This window comes from Oryctolagus cuniculus, chromosome 19 (genome assembly GCF_051225735.1).
Source record: "Oryctolagus cuniculus isolate XC-2025 breed Fujian yellow rabbit chromosome 19, ASM5122573v1, whole genome shotgun sequence".
Lineage (NCBI taxonomy): Eukaryota > Metazoa > Chordata > Mammalia > Lagomorpha > Leporidae > Oryctolagus > Oryctolagus cuniculus.
Genome location: NC_142885.1, coordinates 40190501 through 40208106, shown reverse-complemented (window position 1 = coordinate 40208106; position 17606 = coordinate 40190501). Strand labels below are relative to the sequence as shown.

Sequence of the window (17606 nt, the reverse complement as noted above, 5' to 3'; positions counted from 1 at the left end):
GCTTCTACCCAAAGAGTCTGTGCAGGCTCTGTTTCTCCTCTGGACTCCCACTGGGTTGCCTAGGCTACTGAATGCAGTGACTCAGTTCCTTAGCTCTCCCCTGTTGTTATGTAAATCCAGAGAGGGGGCCTGCTCTTTGTCTCTTGCAAATTCTTGGAAACTCTTGTAAGCCTTGCAGCCCTGCAACCTTTGCAAGGTTGTTGGAGAGAGAAACCCCTCACCTTTTTTTTTTTCCTTCTCTGGTGCACTTTCCGGCTCCCCTCTAGATTCTGACCCTCGTTTCCCCACCAATGTCTCAGGTTATTGAGCTCACCTCCCCTTCCAGCGCCAATGTGTGGACTCGGAGCCCTGGGCATCCCAACTCTCCCCGCTGGTGTCTGTGTGACATGCACTCCCCTTCCTGCACTGGCGTGCGGACCCTGCAGCTCCCGCGGCTCGGCTTCTGCGCGGTGGGCGAACTTGTTCTCCGAGTAGGTCCTCCGATTCACAGCCACTAGATCCAGAAGAGTTTCCTCTGCAATATTTTCCTAGTCCTTTTTCTGAGGCTACCGTAACTTCCCTTTTATTAAACTAAATTTTCCCGGACTATCGGTGTGTGCCCTCACTATTCCAACATCTTGGCTCCACCCCCCGACTGTATCTTTTGAAGTACAGAAAATTCTCAATTTGATGCAATCCCAAATGTTAATTTTGACTTTGACTGCTTGTGCTTCTGGGGTCTTTTCCAAGAAGTTTTTGCTAGGACTTATATCTTGCAGGGTTTCTCCAATGTTCTCTAATAATTTGATGGTGTCAGTCATTGATTTAAGTCTTTAATCCATGTTGAGTGGATTTTTGTGCTAGGTGAAAGGTAGGGGTCTTGCTTCATGATTCTGCACGTGGAAATCCAGTTTTCCCAGCACCATTTATTGAATAGACTGTCCTTGCTCCAGGAATTGGTTTTAGATCCTTGATCAAATATAACTTGGCTGTAGATGTTTGGGTTGATTTCTGGTGTTTCAATTCTGTTCCATTGGTCTATCCATCTGTTTCTGTACCAGTACCATGCTGTTTTGATTACCACTGCCCTGTAGTATGTCCTGAAATCTGGTATTGTGATACTTTTGTTGTACAAGATTGCTTTAGCTATTCGAAGTCTCCTCTGTATCCACATGAATTTCAGCATCATTTTTTCCAGATCTGAGAAGAAGGTCTTTGGTATTTTGATTGGGATTGCATTGAATCTATAAATTGCTTTTGGGAGAATGGACATTTTGATGATATTGATTCTTCTAATCCATGAGCATGGAAGATTTTTCCATTTTTTGGTATCCTCTTCTATTTCTTTCTTTAAGATTTTGTAATTTTCATCATAGAGACCTTTAACGTCCTTGGTTAAGTTTATTCCAAGGTATTTGATTGTTTTTGTAGCTATTGTGAATGGGATTGATCTTAGAAGTTCTTCCTCAGCTGTGGTATTGCCTGTGTATACAAAGGCTGTTGATTTTTGTGCATTGATTTTATATCCTGCCACTTTGCCAAACTCTTCTATGAGTTTCAATAGTCTCTTAGTAGAGTTATTTAGGTCCCCTAAATAAAGAATCATGTCATCTGCAAAGAGGGATAGTTTGAGTTCTTCCTTCCCAATTTGTATCCCTTTAATTTCTATTTCATGCCTAATAGCTCTGGCTAGAACTTCCAGAAATATATTGAATAGCAGTGGTGAGAGTGGGCATCCCTGTCTGGTGCCAGATCTCAGTAGAAATGCTTCCAGCTTTTCCCCATTCAATAGGATGTTGGCCATGGGTTTTTCATAAATTGCTTTGATTGTATTGAGGAATGTTCCTTCCATACCCAGTTTGCTTAGTTTTCATCATGAAAGGGTGTTGAATTTTATCGAATGCTTTCTCTGCATCAATTGAGATAATCATATGGTTTTTCTTTTGCAGTCTGTTAATGTGGTGTATCACGTTGATTGATTTGCGAATGTTGAACCATCCCTGCATACCAGGGATGAATCCCACTTGGTCTGGGTGGATGATCTTTCTGATGTGTTGTTGTATTCTATTGGCGAGAATTTTATTGAGGATTTTTGCATCTATGTTCATCAGGGATATTGGTCTGTAATTCTCTTTCAATGCTGCATCTTTTTCTGGCTTAGGAATTCAGGATGCTGGCTTCATAAAAAGAATTTGGGAGGATTCCCTCTTTTTCGATTGTTCTGAATAGTTTGAGAAGAATTGGAGTTAGTTCTTCTTTAAATGTCTGGTAGAATTCAGCAGTGAATCCATCTGGTCCTGGGCTTTTCTTTGTTGGGAGGGCCTTTATTACTGTTTCCATTTCTGTCTCAGTTATGGGTCTGTTTAGGCTTCTATGTCTCACTCGTTCAATTTAGGCAGGTTGCAAGTGTCCAGGAATCTATCCATTTCTGATAGGTTTTTCTGTTTGCTGGCATACAAGTCCTTGTAGTAATTTCTGATGATTCTTTTTATTGCTGTGGTGTCTGTTGTTACGTTTCCTTTTTCATCTCTGATTTTATTGATTTGGGTCTTTTCTCTTCTTTTTTTAGTTAGTTGGGCCAATGGGGTATCAATTTTGTTTATTTTTTCAAAAAACCAGCTCCTTGTTTGGCTGATTTTTTGTAATTTTTTTGGATTCAATCCTGTTGATTTCTTCTCTGATTTTAATTATTTCTCTTCTACTAGATTTGGGTCTGGTTTGCTGCAGATTTTATAGATCCTTGAGATTCAGTGAAAGCTCATCTATTTGGTACCTTTCCAATTTCTTGATGTAGGCACCTATTGATATAAACTTTCCTCTTAACACTGCTTTTGCTATATCCCATAAGTTTTGGTATGTTGTGCTGTTATCCTCATTTACTTCCAGAAAATTTTTTAATTTCTCTTTTGATTTCTTCTATGACCCATTGTTCATTCAGGATTATGTTGTTCAATCTCCATGTGTTTGCATATGCTCTAGGGATTCCTGAGTTGCTAATTTCCAACTTCATTCCTTTATGGTCTGAGAAGCTGTATCGTATGATTCTAATTCTTTTGAATTTGCTGAGACTTGCTTTATGGCCTAGTATGTGGTCAATCCCAGAGAAGGTTCCATGTACTGCTGAGAAGAATGTAATTTCTTTATATGTAGGATGAAAAGTTCTGTAGATATCTGTTAGATCCATCTGGGCTATAGTGTCATTTAAATCTACTGTCTCCTTGTTGATCTTCTGTCCTGTTGATCTGTCTATTTCTGAAATTGTGGTATTGAAGTCCCCCAGTACTATTGTATTGGGGTCTAAGTCTCCCTTTAAGTCCCTTAACAAATCTTTTAAATAAACCGATACCCTGTAATTAGGTGCATATACTTTCATAATCGTTATATCTTCCTGTTGAAATGATCCCTTAATCATTATATAGTGCCCCTCTTTGTCTCTCCTAACAGTTTTTGTGGTAAAGTTTATGTTGTCTGATGTTAAAATGGCTACGCCCGCTCTTTTTTCATTTCTGTTGGTATGGTATATCTTTTTCCAGCCTTTCACTTTCAGTCTGTATGGATCTTTGTTGGAAAGATGTGTTTCTTGTAAGCAGCAAATAGATGGGCTTTGTTCCTTAACCCAATCAGCCAATCTGTGTCTTTAACTGGACAGTTCAGGCCATTAACGTTCAATGTGACTATTGATAAGTAGTAACTTTGCCCTGCCATTTGCCAAAGATATTTTCTAATATATGATTTGAATTCCCTGTTATCTTTTGCTGTGAGGTTTCCTTTGTTTACCTTCTTTCATATTGATGGCCATGTTTCTGTGTTTCTGTGTAACACATCTTTAAGCATCTTTTGCAGGGCTGGACGAGTGGCCACAAAGTCTTTCAATTTCTGTTTGCTATGAAAGGTCTTTATTTCACCTTCATTCACAAATGAGAGCTTGGCAGGATATAATATTCTGGGGTGGCAGTTTTTCTGTCTTAGTACCTGGGCTATATCTCACCATTCCCTCCTAGCTTGTAGGGTTTCTGATGAGAAGTCAGCTGTGAGTCTGATTGGAGATCCTCTGAGAGTAATCTGACATTTCTCTCTTGCACATTTTAGGATCTTTTCTTTCTGTTTCACTGTGGTAAGTTTAATTACCACGTGTCGTGGTGAGGATCTCTTTTGGTCATGTTTATTGGGGGTTCTATGAATTCCTGTACTAGGGTGTCTCTGTCCTTCTCCAAATCTGGAAAGTTCTCTGCTAGTATCTCACTAAAAAGGCCTTCTAATCCTTTCTCTCTCTCCATGCCTTCAGGAACTCCTAGAACCCGAATGTTGGTTTTTTTAATAGTATCCTGAAGATTCCTGACAATATTTTTTAGATTTCTAATTTCCTCTTCTCTTCTTTGGTTTGATTGTATATTTTCCTGTGCTCTGTCTTCTAAGTCCGATATTCTTTCTGCTGCTTCACCTATTCTGTTTTTAAGGCTTTCTAATGTGTTTGTCATTTGATCTACTGAATTCTTCATTTAATTATGATTTCTCTTCACTATCACATTGTGATTTAATGCTGTAACTAGTACTCAAACAGTATTTTTCACTCTGTGTTTCTATGTGGGTGCAAACTGTTGAAATATTTACTTAATATATGCTAAACTGATCTTCTGTATATAAAGAGAATTGAAAATGAATCTTGATGTGAATGGAAGGGGAGAGGGAGCGGGAAAGGGGAGGGTTGAGGGTGGGAGGGAAGTTATGGGAGTGGGGACCATTGTAATCCATAAGCTGTGCTTTGAAAATTTATATTCATTAAATAAAAGTTTATAAAAAGGCTTACATTCCATTAGAAAGTACTTACACAAGCAGAGAAATAACTTTCATATAAAAAATTTTCAATTAAATGCTCTAAAAAAGCAATGAGGAGAAAATATTTTCCATTATATCCAAGTGGCAAAACTGATCTTAGTTCTGATTTTGCATTTTTCTCTCCCAGTATTTAGGTTCAGGGACCTGGTAATAGTCCAATGGACACTTGCATCCTACAGTCAAACACCTGAGAAATGACCTTCGGCACACTATGTGCAGATGTAAGAGGAAATGGCAAAACAGGGAGAAGCCGCTGTCAAGACACATGAATAGTGGGCGGTATAATGTTGGTACACTACTGGTTTGTGCCATGATGTTGGCTTAGTTTGGGCTGGGCTGAAATCTATTCCTATGTGTCTTTTGGTGAATGTCATCAAAATGCAGTGGTCCAGAAGCCTAAGATGGTAGAACAGCTGCAGATTCAGTGTCTGCAAGTGGGATGCAACAGAAGTCCTCCAAGCACCTGTGTGCAATTTCAGCTGAGCCTCTAGGGGCAGTGGTGCTGTGGACTGCATTCCTGAGGGTGGAGCGTAGTCCTAGTAGGGGCATGAGCTTTCACTGCTGTTATAGACACATGGTAATGGGAAGGCATCCAGGATGGTGACAGCAGAGTAGAGGACAGGAATCTACATTCATAACTCACTACGGAGTCCTTCATTCTTACTGATGCAGAAGAGGAAAAATGGAATCAATGTAACCCTATCTCACCTCCTTGGGTGAATTTCACATACTTTCATGGCCCCCCTTTTTTTCCAGGGTCAATACTGGAGATATTTCAGAAAACTTTACTTCAAGCATCTCTCAGCTTGCATCATCAGGAACTGTTGCAGTACAAGCAGGTAAGTGCCTTAATCCTGCTTTATTTGCAGATCATCAAACCAGCAATGATGCAGAAGGCTCAATAATTTCTAGAGGGAATAGATAGAAGCTTTTAGCAATGATGCCATAAATGCATATTAATGATGCTCAGTGGAAGTCATTTCACATATTGAACAAAAAGAAAATTCCAACTGCATGAGGGTGTTTGGTTCTATCTCTATAGTTTAGTTTTTCTTTATTTTTCTATTAATTGTGATATCACACACATCTCCATTTGAGATATTGACATTTTTCTCACTTTTTAAGAGTATATTGCTTGAATTAAATTGAGAAAAAAGATGTTTAAATTTCAAATATTTCTTGAGAACATCATCATACAAATAAATACACACCCCACTGTGTTATGCTAATTTAGAATATATTGCTTATTATTTTTGTTTTGGTACCCATTATCCAACTTTGCTCTGCCTCTCTTACCTCCTTCCACCCCCTTCCCAGTCTTAACCTATTGCTTCCTATATTCATATAGACTTACTTTTTTTATTCCGCATATGAGGGAATATATGGGGTTTCTCTTCCTGGGTCTAATTTACTTCACTTAACAAAATGTCCCCTAGATCAATCCTTTATGCTGTTAATGACAGAATTTCACTCTTTTCCATAAAAGAATACCATTGCTTTGAGTGTCTGTTCCACATTATCCTTATCTATTCATCCATGGGTAGGCATCATTCCCACCAACAGTGTATAAGTTCGAATTTCTCCATATTCTCACTGGAATTTGTTACTTTTCTTCTATTTTGATAATTACCAATATAACTAAGGTGAGATAACATCTTATTGTCATTTTTATTTTCATTTCCAAATTGGCTAATGATATCAAGCATTTTTTATGCAATTGTTAGCCATTTGAATTTTTGTTTACAGAAATATCTGTTTACATTATTTTCTAATTTTAATTGTGTAGTCTTTTTGTTTATTCTGTCATTTAAAAATATATACTATTTATGTCAAAGTCTGAGAAAGAGAGGAAGACAGATATATATAAACAGACACACAGACACAAACACACACACATATAGAGGCAGAGAGAGAGAGGGAAAGCGAGAGAGAGAGAGAGAGAGAGAGAGAAAGAGAGAAAGTCTGTCCACTCTTTTTTTTACTCTCAAATGCCCACAACAGCCAGGGCTGGCCTCTGGCATGAGCCAGGTGTTAGGAAAATGACCAGTCTGCCATGTTGGAGGCAGCAACTAAATTACTTGAGCCATCCCTCAATTACTGCCTCCCAAGATCTGCATTGTTGGAAAGTTGAATCAGGAGCCAGAGCTGGAATGGAATCCAGGCACCCTGACAAGGGGCATGGGTGTCCTAGCATCTAGGAAAACAGTATTCAGTTCTTTTAGTTATTTATATGTACTAGGTATTAATCTTTTGTTAGATGAATGATGTTCAAAATATCTATACATTTTGTAGATTGTCTCTTCAATCTGTTATTTCTTTTGCTATGGGAAAGTTTCATAGTTTATCTTGAAATATTTTCTCTAGGTTTTCTTCTAGTTGTTTCCTAGTTTCAGATCTAATAAGTCAGGCTTCTAATTCATTTGACTCAGTTTTTGCATGTGGTGAGAAGTAGGCTTCAAGAATCACTCTTCTGGATCACCACGTATTGAAAAGGCTGTTCATTTTCCAATATGTGTTTTGGCAAATTTGTCAAGAATTCCTTGGCTATAGATGTGAATATTTATTTATGAAATCTCTATGCCATTCCATTGTTATATGTGTTTGCTTTTTATGCCAGAAACATACTGTTTTGGTCATAATAGCTATGTGCATTTTTGAGTTAACATTTTAAATTTACACAATAATCAAAGGCTTAATGTTCCACTAAATAATGATTACATGTAAAAAAAAAAAACATAGTTCAGCAGGATCATATGCAAGTGTTTTGTGTATTTTTTGAAATTAGCCATTAGGAAATTAGGAATGCAGCAAGATTTTTTCTTTTTGCTCAAGATTGCTTTGTCTATTCAGGGTCCTGTGTGTTTATGTATGAATTTTAGGAATTCTTTTTATAACTATGTAAAAAATTCTATTGTTATTTTGAAAGAGATGGGATTGAATATGTAAATCAGTTATGGGTAGTGTTCACTTTTTTATTTTTTTTTGACAGGCAGAGTTAGACAGTGAGAGAGAGAGAGAGAGAGAGAGGTCTTCCTTCAGTTGGTTCATCCCCCGAATGGCCGCTACAGCTGGTGCGCTGCAGCCAGCGCGCTGCGCCAATCTGAAGCCAGGAGCCAGGTGCCTCCTCCTGGTCTCCCATGTGGGTGCAGGGCCCAAGCACTTGGGCCATTCTCCACTGACTTCCTGGGCCACAGCAGACAGTTGGAATGGAAGAGGAGCAATTGGGACAGAATCTGGTGCCCCAACCGGGACCAGAACCCAGAGTGCAGGCGTCGCAGGCGGAGGGTTAGCCAAGTGAGCTGTGGCGCCGGCCATGTTAACTTTTAATAATATAAACTCTCCAGTTCTTGAACATTAAAGGCATTTCTTTTTTTCTTTAATTTTTCATCAACATTTTGAAATTTTCCCTGTAGAGGTCATTCATAACCTTGGTTAAGTTGACTACTAGGGGTTTGTGCTGTGGCATAGCAGGTAAAACTTCCACCTGCAGTGCCAAGATCCCACATGGGCACTGGCCAGTCCCAGCTGCTCCACTTCCTATCCAGCTCTCTGCTATGGCCTGGGAAAGCAGTAGAAGATGGCCCAAGATCTTGGGCCCCTACACTCACTTGGGAGACCCGGAAGAAGTTTCTGGCTTCAGATCAGCGCAGCTCTGGCTATTGTGGCCAATTGGGGTGTGAACCAGCAGATGCAAGACATCTCTCTTTCTGTCTCTCCCTCTCTCTGTGTGTAACTATGACTTTCAAATAAATAATTAAATCTTAAAAAAATAAATTGACTACTAGATATTTTGTTTTGTAGTAGCTATCATGTAAGATACTACTTCTGTGATTTCTTTATCAATGAGTTTGTTATTGACATATAAAACTGCTACTATTTTTTGTGTGTGGAATTTGTGTCCTGTAACTTTACTGTATTTCTTTATCAAGTCTTATAGTCTCTTGGTAGAATCTGTAGGTGTTTCTATATACAGAAACATATAATTTGCAAACAGGGAAATTTTGATTTCTTTCTTTCCTACTTATATGATCTTTTAATTCTTTTTTATTTTTTTCCTTATTCCTTTGGCTAAGATTTATGCTACATTTATGAGAGAAATAAGAGTAGATATTCTTTTTTTGTGCTAGATAGTAAAAGAAAAATCTTCAGTGTTTCCCAATTTAACATATCTACTCTGGTATGTCAATACTTATTTAGCATTTATTATATTGATCTATGAAACTATCATACTTAATTTCTTTGAGATTTTGGAAGTAGAATACCATCATATGCTTTTTGCTGCATCCATTGAGATGACTGTAAAAGATTTGAATCTTTCATTCTTTTGTGATGCATTACATGTACTGATTTTTATATGTTGAATAATCCTTGGAAAAATTTCCCATGTTCATGGTGAATGATAATTTAATGTGCTGTTGTATTCTATTATTCTAATATCTATTATTCTAATATCTTGTTCAGAATTTCTGCATGTTTACAGTTTCTTTTTTGGTTGTTATGTTCCTATCTGGTTTTGGTATCAGGGAAAGTTACCTCTTCAGATGGATTTAGAGGGATTCCTGCTTTCTGGAAAAGCTTGAAAAGATTATTCCCTAAAATTTTAGTGGAATTCAGCAGCAAAACCATCAAGTCCTAGGTTTTTATTCATTGGGGAATTTCATTAACTGATTCAACTTCATTATTAGTCATTGGTGCACTCAAGTTTTCCATTTGTTCATGGTACAATTTTGATATATTATATGTGTGAAGAAATGTATTCATTTATCTTAGGTTTTCCACATTCTTGGTATATAGTTGTTTATGATAGTCTCTAATAATCCTTCATATTTCTCTGGTATCAGTTTTGCAAGATTCCTTTGTATCTTTATTATTATTAATTTGCATTCTTCTCTTTTTATCTTGATCAGTCCAGCCACAAGTTTGTTGAGTTTCTGATACTTTCAAGAAAACAATTCTTCATTTCATTGAATATTTGTATTTTTAGACTCTATTTCATTCGTTATTTTTCTATCAGTGATATTTCTAGTCTTTTACTAACTTTTGTTTTGTGGTGTTATACTTTTTCAGGATTTTGAGATGCTTTATTAGATTGTTTATTTGAAAAATTTTCTTCTGCAAATCTAGTTGCCTCCACTGCCCAGCGGTCACTGGCTTCACTTCCTCCTCCTCTTTTTGCTGAGCCACTTGCTCCCTAGAGCTATAACCATTATCTCGGTCCTGCAGCAGGAGCCATTCATACTGGGCGTCCAGGTTGTGCCGCTTGGCTCTTCTGCTCAGATTTACTTCGTGCTACTCCTGATGGTGACTGCAGCTCTACCACCTTTACCTCGGACCCCAGATCCCCAGGCGCTGCCCCCACCCTTTTCCTTCCTCATTTCTAGGGGGGAAAGGCTCCTGCGTGATCCCCCAGCCTCGAGCTCCAGCAGCTCTGCCCAATTGCAGCCTCTGGATGGCTGGAGGCACCCATAGGGCAGCGCCGAAGAAGTGGAGAAAGAAGGTATGAGCCAGTCTGGTGGATCAGCTGCCCAACTGCTTCCACTAGCATCAGCCACACTGGACGAGTCTGGAGGGTGACTGGAGACCGGTGGCAGGCCAGAGCAGGGCTCAGGAGGTCCCAGGCCAGGCCACCTTCTAGGGCCCAGCTCCTGGAACCACAAGCCAACTGCAACTCCCAGCACCTGGACCACACCCGCTCAGAAAAGAGGTTTTAAAATCAAAGATAGGAAAATCAGAGAAAGTTACCCTTTCCACCAGTCAGCTTGTTAATGGTATACACTTGCGTGAACAACGAAAAATAAAGACAGAAAAGCAAATATAAGTTCCAGTAACCAAGATCACTCCTACAAAAAGAAACGAAGGTAACTTTTGGCAAGAGTATGTTTCATCTTTATAGAATTCAGAAGCAGGAAATAAAAGGCCTTTTAAAATACAAAGGACAGTAAAATTATGCATTTGAAGAAATCAGCATTTCTAACTGAAGTGGGACAAAAGGAAAATTATGCTGGTGTGAAATGTAGTGATCTACCTTCTCCTACTGTTCTTACAGAGCCTCCTAGTCACTGGATTGGAAGCCATATTGAAAATTGCAACCAAAACAGGGAGCTAATGGCAGTGCACTTGAAAACACTGCTGAAATTCAAACTTAAGATTTCAGATTTCAATACATATGTAAAACATATTTTTTCCCAACTCCCTGGACCCTTGGATGTTGCTACAGATTTGGAAAGCTGCCTTGATGCATTGTAAGAGTACAAAAGATCAGTTTAAAAAGCTACATATAAACAGGTGCTTTTTATTGTCTTTCTGTGTTTCAATTACATTTTTCTTTGCATTTGCTAATGGGATATTTTCTTCCATTCTGTTTTTTTTTTTCAAATGAAACAGGTTTTTTTTAAAACCTTTCTCACCTTAAGTATGCAAAGTACAAATTCCACAAAATGTTCTTTTTTTACTTTGTATTTACAAATATACAAAATAGAAGTTCGCTTTAAGACAAGGAACTATATAAAAAAACATTTGTTCTGCTTAAGGCATTTTTGGGAATAACCCCATTGTACAAATTATTGCACATCTGAAACCACAGTGCATAGCAGACTACATCAAAATGTTAAGGAACTTAAACCAGGTCTATTTACCCGACTTAAGTCATACATATAGATCAAAAGACAAAAATAGATTTTCCTTGTCAATGTATGCGGCAGTTCGAGAACTTTGGCTTCCTCATTTGTTACCTTTACAATAATAACACTCACCAAGCCGCATCATTTAGGCTATAAATGCATATTTTCTGAACCTGAATGTCTTTCTTCTTGTAACATGTTAAAGCCATTAGGCTTTTAGAAGGCAAATAGAATACAAGATGATTTTTACACTTATATTGCATCAAATCATAAGTCAAGGGAATTCTGGTCTCACCCCCAACTCATGGATCTAATTGATTCCCTGATATCCACAACTTCCAGTTACCACCGTGGGCGTCCCTTGTTAAATCCAGGAATATTCAAGTTGGATTTGGAATTGGAATGGTAGAAGATCCAGTCACAGACCCCAAATGCTCTTGGATTTTTGCCTTCAGGATTCCTCCTGTCTCCTGATTATCCGTTCACAAGTTGACTCATTGGGAACTTGATCATGATTGTAGGGCTTTCTGCTTACGCTACCCCCTCCTTAGGAAGACAGCGTGAAAGCAAAAAATACTGAACCCTCTTCTGGCAGTGTGGGTCCTGTCCACTGTCAGGCGTTTAAAAGTGCCTCTTCATGTGTAAGGCGAGGTGGTCTGACCTGGGGAATGCCTGGTTGCACTTCTTGCATTAGAATGGGCGGTGCCTGGTGTGTTTGCGGTAGTGCCTAGTCAGTTCCTCAGAGCGGGCAGACTTCCACCCACAGCCATCCCATTCTCAGTGACAGGGCTTCTCACCTGTGTGGGTTCCCAGGTGTGCCTTGGGATGAGAACTCTTTGTGTAGGTTTTGCCACAGTCCAAGTAATCGCCAAGTGTAGGTGGCTGTCCTATTTCAGGGCTACCACCTTCTCCGCGTTTGGCTTGGGCTCTTCTGGCAAGCAGGAACCAGGTGGTGTGAGCTCTTGGTATTGGAGAGGCAGCACCGATGGCTGCATCTGGTCCAGTAGGACAGGATGGAGGCCCCTGGGGAGTGACAGGGCAGGGTGACAGTCCCAGCAGCTCTGCACTTCCTTAGCACCTAGGGCCCAGGTAGTCCTGCTGGGGAGCTGCTGCCCCAAGAGGAAGTCGTCTGCAGTAGGCAGGTGGCCTTTGCTGAGAGGAAGGGTCCAGTAGCCAACTGGCCTCCAGGGACCATCCTAGGGTGCACAAGGAGAGGCCTCCTGTTTAATCTTGGGGCACAGGCTCCATGGCCCACTGCTGTAGGGCACAACCACCACTGGGTGGCTGCTGTCATGGGTGCCTTTGCTAACACTGATAGCCAACAGGCTGCATTACTAGCCAGGCATGCTCTGGGAGCCTTCAACACAAACTTGTTCATCAGCCCGCCACCTGGCGGCTGGGGCAGGATGTGCACGGGGTCCAATTCGGGCTGCAGGAGCTCCGCCAGGAAACCACCTGAGGGCCTCAGGTGGTTGATGTCCGCCAGGTTGAAAGGAGCCGTGGGAGGGGATGCAGACTCCTGGCCACAGAGCAGGCCATCGCCCATGCCGACCGGCACCATGCCCGGGTCGTCCCCGGCGCGGATCCAGTAGCTGAAACTGCAGGTGGAGGGCGCGCTGGCGGGCCCGGTGCTAGACGGGAGGACGAGGACGAAGCGATGGTGGTGGGCACCGACTCCTGATGGGACAGCGAGGTGGACAAAATAAAGTCTAGATCCAGGAGGTCGCTGAACTACTCGGTCTCCCTCCGCGGTAAGAGCGCCAGGCTGCCACAAGCCACAATGGCTCTGCTGCTCTCCAGGTCTGTGGCCACAGTCGCCGCCGGCAGGTCGTAGGGGCGGCCTGGAAGCACTAGAGGAAGTCCCTTCATGTGAGAGACCTTCTGCCGCCAGCGGTTATTCGGGACACTTGCTGGCCGCAGTGTCTCCTCCCTTCCTGCCGGGCCAGACGCGAACGTGGAGAAGGAGCGGAGCAGTGCATCGCTGACAGCTACGTCAGGCCTGCCGGGCGCCTGGGTGGCTGCCTCAGTAACGTGGGGGCCCAGACAGTACCCGGGAGCCCGAAGCAGTGAGGCTACCCGAACCGCAAAGGCAGGGAAGGGGGGGCCTTAGAAACAAAGACAAATCCAAAACCCCGGAATTGCCCGAGATGCTGTTGCTTTCGATTAAATATAAATTGAAGGTGTCTTGTTTTAAAAATGTTTCTTAGTGTACAAAAGTTCTTGGAAAAGTTGTAAACTCTTATAAAAACAGAGAATCAACAAGGTGAGTAGTAGGTCCGGTGGCCAGGCTGTCTCTTTTCCATTCAGCACCTTCCCGCCCCTGTCGCAGTCACTGTGGCGGTGGCCAGGGCGGCGGGGGGGGGGGGGGGGGGGGGGCGGCGCTGCCAGGTGAGCAAGGCGCTGGCGCGGAGCTGCAGACTCCGTGGTGGCGCAGGGCGGGGAGTACTGGGGGCTGGGCGGGGCCCCTGCTGCCTTAGGCCCAGGCCACTGGGGGATCCGGGGATAGGTCCCAGAGCGGGGCAGAGGGGCGAGGCGGGGAAATCTGGCTCCAGGTGCCACCGACTCTGTCCCCACGGGCCCCCAGCCGCGCTCCTTCTCCCTGGCCAGGGAACTGCAGCCCGTTATGTTTTCTACCTTGTCATTTATCTATTAACTCTCCTGCTGTCTAATTTGTACGCAGCCATCATTTCACATTTTTACTGTTTATGTTTATTTCTGTGTTTTCCAGGATGCAAGCACTATCTATAACGCTTTTCTTAGCCTACCCCAATGAGTACACCTCTAATTTCTTGCCTATTTTGCATTTGTTGGTAATGCCAGAACAATATCAAATGATAATAATAATAATAGCAATTGTGGTAGAACACTTTTTATGAAATTCTCTTATATTTTAGAATTATGCTTCTTATTTCTCCTTTAAACATGGGGCCAATTTTTGGTTGACTGAGTTGAACAATTTCATGAGGCTGGAAATATTCATCAATTTAATATGATATAATAAATCATGTATCTATATTATAGAAAATAGTGGACATTAATTTGTTAAGTGCCTTTCAGCATTAATGAATATGACTATGCATTTTTCTTCTAGCATATATTTAAATGAACTCTGTGAATATATATCATATTTAATCAATCTGTGTTGCTGGGATAAATTCTTCATGATAATGAGAATTAGTTTTTTTAATAGTAACTTCTTTTTGTGACAAGGGTATCACATTCATTTTGATAGCTATGAAAAACAAAGCAGTGGTATGGAAGAAGCTTAATAAAACTACAAACGATGTTAAAAATTGAAAAATGCTGGTTGGCGCCGCGGCTTACTAGGCTAATCCTCCGTCTTGCAGCGCCGACACAGGGTTCTAGTCCCGGTCCGGGCATGCCGAATTCTGTCCCGTTGCCCCTCTTCCAGGCCAGCTCTCTGCTGTAGCCAGGGAGTACAGTGGAGGATGACCCAAAGTACTTGGGCCCTGCACCCCATGGGAGACCAGGATAAGTACCTGGCTCCTACCATCGGATCAGCGTGGCGCACCGGCCGCGGCGGCCATTGGAGGGTGAACCAATGGCAAAAGGAAGACCTTTCTCTCTGTCTCTCTCTCTCTCTCTCTCACTGTCCACTCTTCTTGTCAAAAAATAAAAATAAAAAGATTGAAAAATGCTTTACCATTGGATAGCTAACAAAGTAATTCTGATTATTTTTATTCCACTCAACAGCATTTACTCAACAGCAGAATTATGATTTTATTGGTTATTTAAAAATACTTTCAAAGCTGAAAATTTGATCCTATCTGAATTTAGTTTGAACAATTTCTGTGCCAAATTGGGGAAAACAATTTTTAAAAGCAGAAATCAAATTTCATGTACCTATAAATTGTCTATTGTGATAAGATAGGCATGATTTTAGAGAAGCTATATAATTTGACAAATAACAACCTGTGCTAAGTCTGAAATTAAAACAATATCCAGCCTGAAGAACTTCTAGTGTGCAATCTAAACTCACTTTTGTGAAAAGAGTAATGTAATCATTGCTATTGAATTCAAATAAAAATTAGTAGAATTATGGTTTACAGCTTGTTCATGGACATTTGACATCATCAAAATGGTCACCATTTTTTTCTGGGTTTTAGATAAGCTTTTGTACATGATCTGGACAAATAAGTGAATTTATTTTAAAATCCTTTCCAATAGCAAATGGAGCTAATCTTGCAACCACAATTTATGAGAATATGAAGGGGAAAATGAACCAACAATTGACCTGTAATAAATTTCTTTTTTGTACAATAAGAATATTTCAGGGCCGACGCTATGGCTCACTTGGTTAATCCTCCGGTTGCGGCGCTGGCATCCCATATAGGCACCGGGTTCTAGTCCCGGTTGCTCCTCTTCCAGCCCAGCTCTCTGCTGTGGCCCTCCAGTGGAGGATGGCCCAAGTGCTTGGGTGCCTGCACCCGCGTGGGAGACCAGGGAGAGGCACCTGGCTCCTGGCTTCGGATCAGTGCAGTGCCGGCTGTAGCGGCCATTTGGGGAGTGAACCAACAGAAGCAAGATCTCTCTCTATCTCTCTCTCACTTTCTGTAACTCTACCTGTTAAATAAATAAATAAAATCTTTAAATTTTTTTTCATTTTTATATTAGTTCCGTTTAAATGCTTTCTAATAAGATCAAAAATTAGTGTTCACCAAAAATTGAGGTCCAAGCTTCTGTGTCTGATTGGAATTCTTTTAATGTAATTAATTATTCAATTAATTGTAAGGGATGGGGTAGAGCAACAGTTGAAGGATTTTATCTACAATTGGATTATAATCCTGATATATTTATTTGTGAGTCTTCAAATTTTCCAAAGAGATTTTGCTTAATAGAAGATGCTGCTGCTGCCAGGGTTCAGAAGATTGAAAAATTCTGCTTTGGATGGAAAGTCAGAAGCAGCTTAACTTTTATGCAAATTCATTCTTGTTCATTGACAAAGTTCATACAGCACGTTCGGAGAAACGTTTCTGTGCAAAGGATGATGGTCAGACACGGAAGCAATGAGTACAATAATTTGCTTGTGATAAGTTTTGAGTTAAATGGAAAGAGGGGCATCAGTCGCTTTAAGATGTAGGATGCAAGTATCTGATCTTGTGCAAGATGTATGACGGTCACAGAAGGACGTATCCCAAAATATTGCAGTCAGAATTCATTGAAAACTGACAATACATAGTGAGACATGGTGTGGAAAATCACAGGAACACTGAAAAGTGTGAAAACTGCCCAAAGACACGGCGGCTGCTAGGGCGCCCAAGGAAGGAAGCGGCCGCTGCTGTGGGCCAGGCAGGGGACCCAAAGATGCGGCAACTGAGGGGGCCCGCGCGGGGGACCAAGGACGCTGCGGCCGCGGAGGTGCCCGTGGAAGGAGGCGGCGGCGGCTGGGGGTTGCGCGGGGGCCCAAAAACGCGGTGGCAGCGAGAGTGCCCGAGTAAGAAGGAGGTGACGGCGGCGGCGGGCAATGAAGCCGCGGCTGCTGGGGGTCAGGAAGGGGTCCCAACGAAGCGGCAGCAGGGGGGCGCCAGAGGAAGGAGGTGGCAGGCCCAAAAACGCTGCAGCTGTGGGAGGCCGCGGGGCAGTGGAGGTGCCTGAGGAGGAGGCGGCGGGGCGGACGCAATGAAGCTGCGGCTGCTGGGGGCCATGCAGGGTCCAATGACGCGGCGGCAGCGGGGACGGGAGGCGGTAAGGAGAAAGCGGCTGCTGGGAGCCACGCGGCGGAGCCCTAGGAAGGAGGCGGGGAATGCTGGGGTCTGCGTGGGGGCCCAAAACCGGAGCCACAGCGGGGGTGCGGGAAGAATACAAGGCGGCAGCGGCGACCTCATGGGGTGGGGCGGCAATGATGCTACAGCGGCTGGGGACCCTGTGGGACGCCCAATGATGCAGGGCAGCGGGCGTGCCCGAGAAAGTGGCTGGCGGCTGCTGGGGACCGCGCAGGTGACCGGAAGAGGGGGCAGCAGAGGGGATGCCCGAGGAAGGAGAAGGGGTCAGCGGGGGGGCGGGGGCAATGACACGTCGGAAGCGGGGGTGCCCCAGGAAAGAGGCGGCAGCGGCTGGGGGCTGCGCAGGGGACCCAAAGAGCGGTGGCTACTGTGCGCTGCTCAGGGGACCAATAATGCAGAGGCAGCAGGGGTGCCAGAGAAGGGGTCG

The 17606-nt window shown here is 42.5% G+C and overlaps 2 pseudogenes; one reads left to right on the top strand and one right to left on the bottom strand.

Annotated features, from left to right (window-relative positions):
- Positions 1–5026: 5026 nt before the first annotated feature.
- On the top strand, positions 5027–11061 carry LOC100344627 (proline-rich nuclear receptor coactivator 1 pseudogene; annotated as a pseudogene).
- Positions 11062–12056: 995 nt separating this feature from the next.
- On the bottom strand, positions 12057–16633 carry LOC100344374 (Krueppel-like factor 4 pseudogene; annotated as a pseudogene).
- Between the last annotated feature and the right edge of the window lie 973 nt (positions 16634–17606).